Source organism: Arvicanthis niloticus, chromosome 9 (assembly GCF_011762505.2).
Source record: "Arvicanthis niloticus isolate mArvNil1 chromosome 9, mArvNil1.pat.X, whole genome shotgun sequence".
Taxonomy (NCBI): domain Eukaryota; kingdom Metazoa; phylum Chordata; class Mammalia; order Rodentia; family Muridae; genus Arvicanthis; species Arvicanthis niloticus.
In genome coordinates this window covers 39,622,661-39,632,584 of record NC_047666.1, presented here as the reverse complement: position 1 = coordinate 39,632,584, position 9,924 = coordinate 39,622,661, and the positions used below count along the sequence as shown (strand labels likewise).

At 49.3% G+C, this 9,924-nt stretch overlaps 1 long non-coding RNA gene across 1 annotated transcript; it reads left to right on the top strand.

Annotated features, from left to right (window-relative positions):
* Window positions 1-227: 227 nt before the first annotated feature.
* Window positions 228-8,186, top strand: LOC143443627 (uncharacterized). The gene is made up of 3 exons (XR_013112762.1): window positions 228-474; window positions 7,150-7,218; window positions 8,049-8,186. It is a non-coding gene; the product is annotated as an uncharacterized LOC143443627 (long non-coding RNA).
* Window positions 8,187-9,924: the final 1,738 nt, after the last annotated feature.

The window sequence follows — 9,924 nt, the reverse complement described above, 5'->3', positions numbered from 1 at the left end:
TGACTCTGACTAGGGGGTGTGGCCTGCAGGTCTGCCCAGCTTTTCTATGTGAATATACGCCTGTGTCCACAGCTGTTTCAGTACAAGGAGTGATGTGAAGTTGAAGGACATGACGCACTACAGCCCTTCAAAGACTCCACGCCTTTTACCCCTGGAAAAATGTGAACTGTCAGCTCAAGTAGCCAGCTAGGGAAGTGAAGGTTGTAGACAGACTTAAGGAGCCTTACCTGGAATGAGACAAGGACTCTGGATTTGTGGAGTTACAGCATCCTTACTTGTGGAAGAGGGAGGCAGAAGAAAAGATTAGAGGGAACTGAGGCTTCTGCCGGCTCCTGCTGGTTTTGGCAGTGGAAGAGGGGCTGGCTAGCTGACAGTGACCTCGTCTCTTTGAGCTGGTGAGAGGTCGAGGAGACATGACTTGCTGGCAGCCTCCCAAGAGGATTGCAACCCTGAGGCCAGCTTGCTTCCCTCCAAGTAAGTCACATCACAGACTTGGGATTGTGGCTTTGTGTCATTGTGTGTCCATAGGCTTTGTTTCTGAAGTCATAAGAGGTACATACACTGTAGTTATGCTACGGTTTTGTGGGTGACAAGGCTGGTTCCAGAGCTAACTGGGTCCCCAGTAGTGAAGCCACTTCTGCCCTGGGTGAAGACAGAGGAGAGAGACCTGAGGTGGCTTATGCTCAAACTAGTCTGTCACCGTCACCTTGTCTTTTTACCATCTGACCCTCTTCCCTGAAGTGCCTTGCTGGTCTCAGGTCACTTTGATGTCAGGTCACAAGGCAGGTTGCTCATTTGGTGTGGGTTGGTGACAACAGGCTCCTGGGATACCTGGGGAAATTACCGTTTGAGTCTCTGTCCCTTTTAGCTGTCCGAACAAGTGAGACTTCAAAATATTACAACAGTCAACATAGGCAGGTGCTTAGAGAAGATACTTGTGGAGGGTGGTGGCTTTGAGGTTTTCTTAAAACAAGTAAGTTTATTATTATTCTTGGTGGGAGGCGGGTATAAGGGAGGAAGGGAGAGAAGAAGGGAAGGAGAGGAAGAGAGAGAGAGGGGAGAGAGAGAGAGAGAAAGAGAGAGAGTGAGTCAGAGGACAGCTGATGGAAGTCATTTCCTTTCAGTATCTGTCCTTGGGCTCTCACTCAGCTTAAGTAGAAAGAACTTGTACGTGCTGAGCTGAGGCCAGCATCTCTCAGGCCAGGCATGGTGACTATCTTTGTCAGGGTTTCTATTCCTGCACAAACATCATGACCAAGAAACAAGTTGGGGAGGAAAGAGTTTATTCAGCTTACACATTCACTTTGCTGTTCATCACCAAAGGAAGTCAGGACTGGAACTCAAACAGGTCAGGAAGCAGGAGCTGATGCAGAGGCCATGGAGGGATGTTACTTACTGGCTTGCTTCCCCTGCCTTGCTCAGCTTGCTTTCTTACAGAACTTAAGACTGCCAGCCCAGGGATGGCTCCACCCACAACGGGCTGGGCTGTTTCCACTTAATCACTAATTTAAAAAAATGCCTTACAGCTGGGTCTTATGGAGGCATTTTCTCAATGGAGGCTCCTTTCTCTGTGATAATTCCAGCTTGTGTCAAGTTGACACATAAAACCAGCCAGAATAGTGACCTTGTTTTTCACGTCAACCTGAAGTCAGTAAAGTCCCAACATCCCAGCCCTCCTCCCTCCCTATACCAGGCCTGTTATAAAGTCCAGCCCATGGTTTCCCTCTTTCCCTCTGATTTGACCTCAGGTCTTTGTGACTGCCTATTCTTTATTGTGTGGACAGAGGCCTCAAAGGTGGCTCCCTTGGCTTCTCTGAGCAAGGAAGGGTTCCAGGTAGCTGATTCTCACTGCTCCGGGTTACTGCTAGCATTTTTAAATAGACTGTGGCTATGAACTGATTGATCTCGAGAGCATTTGTTTTCCCAGTTTTCCCCATGATTCCACAGAACCAAACAAGACACGTGCCTAATCCAGCTTTGTTGGTTGTGGGGTGAATGAATAACAAATGTATATCCAAGCCCTTAGAGAAGTCTGAAATGGGTCTTTTTATCTCAATGACCTGAGACGCCCACTCAGATTTTATCAAGTCTCTGAGACCTGGCTCTGGAATCCCTCTGGTAAAATAGCAAAGCCATGGTTGTTTTTCTTCCCACTCCCCAGCCCTGCCCGTCTCTGCTCATATCTATGTTTGTTTTCTGGCTGCTCTCTTCTCACTGATTGATTGATGCCCAGTAGGACACAGCGTTGTATGCGATGCCTGGATGGCGCTCCTCCCATTCACACCGCAGTCAGGGAGGAACGAAGTAGATCGCCTGTATTTACATTTGGCTCATCGAGTGCTGGCTGCTTCTGGAAAAAGTGTTTCTGGTCTTCAGTCTCTGTGGGAGATACGCAGGCATGGGGATGACCAGGAGTGGATGTGTTGTACCCACCGTGATGGCCGGCTAGACTACAGAAGTACTTCTCTGTTGATGGAATAGCAAGACGGGAGAGGTTTCCCTGGGCTGCCTAGAAACAACTGTCCTTGGAGATCTGAGAGAGAGAGAGAGAGAGAGAGAGAGAGAGAGAGAGAGAGAGAGAGAGAGCGAACCCTGCCTGTTATCAGGAGCTGATTTGAGCAAGGTGGCCTCTAGAGGAAGAGGATGGGCCAGATGTAGGTAAAGCTGTCAGGAATGACTACTTTTCTGTCTTCTGTCTGGGTGCCTCTCAGCTTGTGTCCTGGAGGAAGTGAGTCTTGAGTGGCCTGGCAGGGCTCACTGGAAATTAGTCTTCCCCAAATTTACCCCTCCTGTTTCTAATTAATAAGGCCTGGTGGTTTGGGTGGGCCTGGGTTTTGCCCATTTGCCTCTCTTTGTCTTGGTAGTGTTTTCAGCCCAGATACGGGGGTGGTGTAGATGGCCATTCTCAGTCTGTCCTATCTCTCTGTCAAAGTGAGGCCACAGACCGATTAGAGCAAAACTCATTTTGAAGGAGCTTGAGGAAAAAGTTTTGTCTCTGGCGGAATTGAGCCCTGAGATGAGGAAGGATGGTGCTGTGGTAACCACACTGTCACTAGAGGTAGCCGTAGTAGTCATCATGAGGCAGTCATATCCAGTCGTGCCTGAAGCTGTCAATATCTGTTTTTGCTTGAAAGCTCTTGGACTCTCTCTGGTGTGCTTCTGAGTGCTTGAATGAGGTTTCCTGTCACCTGTGATGACGAGAGGCCCCTGCCTCTGGTAAGGTGGAGACGGTGGTAGTTGGTTACAGCCTGGAGATATAGCTTGGTAAGTTTAGAAGAGTGGGCCCAAGGAAAGTTGTGAGGGCAGCACAGCCATAGTGTTCATCTAGCTTGGGGACGTGGGGCACTGCGTAGAGCTGCCCTCCCTCTCTCCAGGAGGACAAAGACCATGAAGCAGCTAAGAGTGTAGGTGATCTAGTGTTCTAGTAGGCACATGGTTAGGGAAGGGTTGGTGTGGTCCAGGAGATTTGAGAAGCATGGGTGTGATAAAGAGATTCCTCATTTGTGACCAGACTTCCTGAAGACTTTAAAATGCTGACCCACACAGTGAGCACCAAAGAAAAGTGGAGGCTGTTTCCAGAACCTTCCCTTCTTGAGACTAAAGAATGCCTGCTAGGGGAATGGCTGGCCCAGGGACAGTCGCTACAAACTAGCTGTACAGGAGCCATTGATATGATGAGCAAGTGGCACAGAGGCACAAGAGGTGGTCACCCTGCATGTGGCAGTCCTGTCTGAAGCACAGGAAAGGGCGGTAGGTGGCTTTCTCTTCAAAATGCTAGAAAGACTTTCTATACTTAAATGTCCCCATAACCAGCTGGAGCCTGGATTCGGCCTTTTATGAGTGGAAGTAAGTTTGGCTCAGGCCAGCAGCTTCAGGCTCCTCTAGCAGGAGAGTCAGTGCCAAGCCATCCCCCTTGACTCATGTAACACCTACTTACTGAATACACACAGGATACTAGGTACTGCTCTGGGTACAGACAGATGTTTCTTACCAGGTGCAGACAGATGTTCCTGTCCCCAAGGAGCTCTAATTTTGACAGATGGGGGCTGGAGGCCAATGACCAAAAAGTTTATGTGCACATAGTATATTATGGGATGTAAGATGAGTCCCACTGGCCAAAGAGATGGAGAGATTAGGCATAGGATGTTATTAGGGCTTCCAAGGTAGGCTTTAGAGAGAGAGGGAGAGAGAAAAACAGAGAGACACAGAGAGACACACAGAGAGACAGAGATCTCTGTGGAAAGAGAGCAAATTGAACTGGCAGGTAATGGGAGGAGAATGTTCTAGGCAGAGAAACCTCTGGACCAAGGGACATAAGTCAGAGGGTTAAAGGCCCACAGCAGTGGAAGGAGTTGTTTGGAGTGGGACCCGCAGGGTCAAGACATGGAGGGTTGTCAGACTGTAGACTGTGCCCTGGCTGTCTGAGGAAACGCAGGATCCAATTTCCTTTGCATTTTAAATTCTATAATATTTTCCCCCTACTTTAAACCACAGCTCTGTGTGTTTCATTGAGACTCAGACGCAGAAGCCAGGGTGAGAACAGAAGCCAGGAAGCTAATGGCAAACACTGTGTGAGGCCGAGATGACTGTGGCAGGGCCTGTCGTCTAGGGAAGGGGGAGGCGGTATTTTCATTTCAGTGCCGAGGACAGAACCAGGTGTGGTGGTTACCCCTGAGTATCTGCTTGGAGCTAGTCTTGCCTAGGACACAAACCTCTGGACAACTCTCCCAGAGACTTGCAATATCGAGTTGAGGTAGGAAAACTTAACTACTAGCTTCAGGCTCTATCATCCTATGGGCTGGGGGGGGGTGGGGGGTGGGGGTGGTGTCCAGACAGAGAGAAATGGAGAGGGTGGACTTAGGGGAAGCATTTCTCAGTTTCTCTCTGCCTCCTGACTACGGATGCAATGTGACCAGCTGCCTCAAGCGCCTGCCGTCACACTTCACCATGGTGGACTGTACCATCAAACCATAACCTCCCTTCTGAAGTGGAAACTTCTAGTTTCTTTGGAAAGTTATGTCAAATGGTGCTCTGCTGGGGCACACAGGTGAAAGGATGTCTTGCTGAAGCAAACACGTGAAAGACTGTTTTCCTGAAGCAGACACAGGTGAAAGGATGTTTGGATATAGCAAGCACGTGAAAGGACCCATGATGAAGGAGTATAAATATGACCTCACAGACAGTGGGAGACGGCACTGAGCATTGGTTTGGTTTACTCTGCCTTGCCATTCTTCACTAAGGACACACACGCATTGGTTCACCTTACATAGCGTCGTCGAGCTCAACTTGTGGTAATGCCTCTGTTGAGAGAAACTCGTCCAAGAACAGCTCGTTAGGTTCCTGCGGCAATTTGCCGCTGAAATTGGTTTCTTCGAGATTGAACTACAGTTGCTGGTTTGTGCCTGGTGTCTGTCTGCCAAGAGGACTGGACTGTAGCTGCCAGTTTGTGTGTGGTATCTGCCTGCCCAGGACTGGTCTGCCTGCAACTGCTGAGTTGTTTGCTATGGGACTGAACTGCTGCCCAAGAAGATTGAGCTCACCCCCGAAGAACAGGTCCACTTTCCCTATATCCTAATAACATTTCTCTTCTGCTACCTCTGCTGGGTGATGGGCTAGAGGAAAGGTTGAACCCACACACTTCCTTTATTCCTTCCCTCCCTCCTTCCTCTCTCCTTTCCTCCCTCCTGCCCATCTCCCTTTGTCCCTCTCCTCCCTCCTTTCCTTCTTTCCTCCCTCCCTCCTTCTGTGAGTTGCTTTTGTCAGGTATTTGGTCATAGCAGTGAGGAAAGTAGCCCCGGACCTTGTGTGTGCTAAGCAAGATCTCTGCCACTAAACTATTCTTCTCTGGATGAGTTTGGAAGGGCAAGCTGGCAGGATGGCCTCCTGGGATGTGGGAAGGGAGAGAAAGGGTTAAGAACTTTTGGCACCTGTGAGAAGCAGAAAGGGTGGGGCTGTGCCTGGCAGAAGTGGCCAGACCTGCAGGGACAGTGCTTCGGAGTGGGGGCGAGTTCACATTAGAACAGTGCACATTAGCCAAAGCTACTCTCCACAAATGGGAGGATCTGGCAAAGTTGGGCCCACTGTCTGCCTGGCTCTCCTCAGTAGGAACTTGGCAGTATGTGCTAAGACAGGCGTGCTTCAGCTTCCTCACAGAGAGTACCTGTCTACCTCTGAGGACTGGGTGGGGAGCTTAGGGACTATAGAGAGCAGCACATGGTCCTCAGACCAGGGTGCTGGTGAAAGCCACAGGCTCCTTCAAACAGCTGGGTTCACCCTGGGGTCTGTGAGGGGAAGGGGGAAGGGGGAAGGGAGGTGTTAAACCTGGAACTCTGTCATTCTTACAAGTTCTCAGGGGCCACTGCTACAGCTGGTCTGAAAACCATACTTTGAGATACTCTGGAAGGGACAGTCCTCAAATGCTTGTGGTTCTCCATGACCAAGGATGGCCATGTATGTATTTTATTTTTCTCCCTTCAGTACTGAGGATTGACTCCAAGGTTTCCAGAATCCCTGGCATGCTTAAGCTTGATATCACTGAGTTTATACTGAATCCATTTTATTTTATTCACCTGTGGGGGTGGGGTATGTGCACAGGACTGCACACGTGTGGGGGTAAGAGGACAGTTTTTGGGAAACTCAATTCTCTCCTTCTATGACGTGAAACCTGGGGATCCAACTCGGGTTGCCAGGTTTGATAGCAGGTGCCTTTACTGCTGAGCCATTGCACCAGCCCTGGTTTTTATTTTGACATTAAATTGTTCGGGCAGGCCCCCAAACTGTAATCCTCCTATCCCATGGCTGTCAATCTACCCAAATAACTGGCATGACCGGCCTGCATTTTGATTAGGCTGGGGGGGTGGGCAGGAGGGGACTTGAGGGAGGATTCCTAGGCCTTCAGGCAGATTGCTTGGCAGACACTGGCTTTCCTCAGTCAAGGTCATCAGCAGTTGTTGTCCAGAGCCCAGCAGAGAGGCGGGGAGGCTGTCTCTGGCAGCCCCTCTAAGGAAAAGAGCTAATTCCCTGCAGCCAGCTAAATGGCTTGCACAGGATTTCTTATTTATTTCAATTAAGCTCTGGGCTCATTACGCAGCCCCATGGCTCCCCACTTTCCCAGGAGGAGCTAAAGCATATTTCCATATGTCTCTCTAGCTTGCAGAGTCCCAGGGAACAGGGCAGCAGCGACCCCAGCAGAGGCTCTCCCTCCACACACAGCCCCAGGTAAAGGCTGGGGACCTGGGGACGCGACGAAGTGGGTTGACTGGGAGGCGCTTGTTGTCTCTCTTTTCTGACCAACAAAATATTTCTCTGTACATCTGGTTTGCATTTTCCTCTAGAGTTCTGCCAGAAACAATTGTGGAAACAGTGTAACCCTGCATAGCTACAGTTATCCATGGCTTTGGAATTCTCCAGCTGTCCCATAGGGCCTCCTGTTAAGATGCAAGGAATTCCTTCCAGTGAAGTTATCAGGCTGTGGAAACCCTGCAGCATTGCTATCGGGCCCTTAAGGGCACTGTCTCACCTGCAGAGGTGTGTTACAGGCTGTGATCCACTAGTCTGCTTGGCCCAGTCTTGAGTGCCGCCACCTCCTCATTTGTATAGCAAGAATGGCCATCTTGGTCTAGGGCTGGAGCAGAGTAAACAGCTTCCACCATCATGAAGTTCACCCTCTATGGACGAGCAGGTGGTTAATACATGGCTTCTCACCAATTAAGATAGGGTAGCGATGTTTCTGTAGCCCTGCTTTCTGTGGGCAAGGACCTGTTACATCCCTTCTCTACCTCAGGGACGTGGTCCTACTCAGAATGGTGTGTGTGTCCTTTGAGCAAGACTGAGCACCACTGTTAAAGAAGTGTGTTTCCCAATTCCCTCACTTGGATGGCATGTCAAATCAAAGAGCAAGGGAGCGTGAAAGAGGGAGAGGCTGGCATGCTGTGAACCAGGGACTGGATGGAGACGAAGGGCAGGGTGATGGAAAGGCAGGATGGGGGGCGAAGCAGGTCAGTGCTGGGGGATGCTCGGATGCTTATCCCTCCTGCTTTCACTTTTAGGTGTTTGCCTACCTGTGCCTGGAGCAGACTTTGCGGACTAGGTTCCTGGGTAGAGGTTGGTGCTGACGGTGAAGGGAAAGGGTGTTGAACACTGTCGGTTTAATAGGGCTGCCTTGGAGAGTGGCCACATAGACATTTCCTAAGGTAAGTTCTTCACCTTCTGGTTCTGGAGGTTGGAAGTCTGAGATCATGGGTTTGTCAGGAGTGACTCAACCCTTTGAGGATTCCCTAGGTGTCTCTCATGGGTACTGGTGGCTTGCTAGCCACCTTTGACAACCCTTGGCCTCTGTTGATTCACCCCCATGTCTTCTTTCGCCCTCCCATGACATCATCCCTCTACGTGACCTCTCTTTACAAGGACAGCAGTTATTCCCATCAGTGTTGGAAATCGTGAATGAGAACGGCTCCTGTAAGCTCTTATGTTTGAATGCTTGGTTCTCAGTTAGAGGAACTGTCCTGGGAGGATTAGGAGGTGTGTCACGGAGGTGGGCTTTGAGGTTTCAAAAACCCATGCCAGGCTCAATCTTGTTCTCCCAGCCTCTCTACCTGTGAATCGGGATGTAAGCACTCAGCTATTGTTCTGGTACCACCATCCCTGCCTTCTGCTGCACTCCCTGCTATGATGGTCATGGACTAACTCGCTGGGACTGTAGGCAAGCTCTTAAATGCCTTCCTTTATAATCGTCTTGGTCTTGCTGTCTCTTTACAGTAATAGAGCAGTAACTAAGTAGGAACCATCCAAACAGGGCTCAGCATTCTGGGGGTGAATTTTGACCTACAACCAAGTCAAGAGAGTAGTGGCTTACTCTAAAGTGGTAGCAGGAGCCAGGAAACAGGATGAATACAAAAGGGGTTGAGAAGTTGAGTCCAGCAGGGTTGAGAGATGTTGGGGGCAAAGAAGAGTCTCAAACTTTATCATCATGTCACCCTGAGGTTGCTGTGATCTGGTGCTGGTGTCCCCTAAGAAGTGGGTGCTTCGGGAACTGATGGTTCTGAGGGCTCTTTCCTCGAGTCTTGGATTAGTGTCCTTACAAAAGCCTCCGGTGAGCCTGTGCCTTTTGTGCTATGTGGGCACATGAAAGCAAAGAACCTCCAGCAAAACAGAGAGTGGCTCTTGCCAGAACTTGCCAGAACCCACTGGCACCTGTCTGGGATTTATTGGCTTCCAGAACTAGGGATAAGAAACATCTGTGTTTGTAAATTTCCCAGGTAAAGGTGTTCTGTTACAGTGGTGGAACTTAACTTATTCACATAGGACTCTTAGTGAGCAAGTAAATGGTTCAGTGACTCTGGGACCAGGTGGGGGAGTTTCAGTTCATATCCCAAGTGTGTCTGTTGCTGGGCCAAGTATGTCTGAGGAGGGCCCAGATCACAGAATCCTGGTGTCTAGCAGTGTGGACACATACAACATGTGACACTCAAGCTATTGTAGTCTGTCTGCCCAAACCAAGACGGGCTGTGAGTGTAAAACACACACCCAGCATATGATAGTAGGAAAACAAGTGGATTAATTTTTACTACTATTTTGTATCACACTCAAGCCAAATAAAACACACAGCTAAGACATTCATCTACTCATTTTACTCTTTTGAATGTGGCTACAGGAAAAAAAAATTATACATGTGGCTCACATTAGAGTTTTAAACAACAATCTCTCAGTTCTGGCTTCATGTTGGTTTCCGGAGCCTTTATTTCAATACCATCTTCTTCTGGAAGCTTCTTGACCACTCCAGCTAAAGATAGTTCCCACAGGCATTTCATTTTTATAAACTGTTTTCAAGTCCCTTGAAGCGGCTTAGTAGTGTAGGTATCTGGGTTCGCATCTGTCCACAGCTTGATTCAAAAGTTTCTGCCCTCACTCTCTCCCTGACCAGAA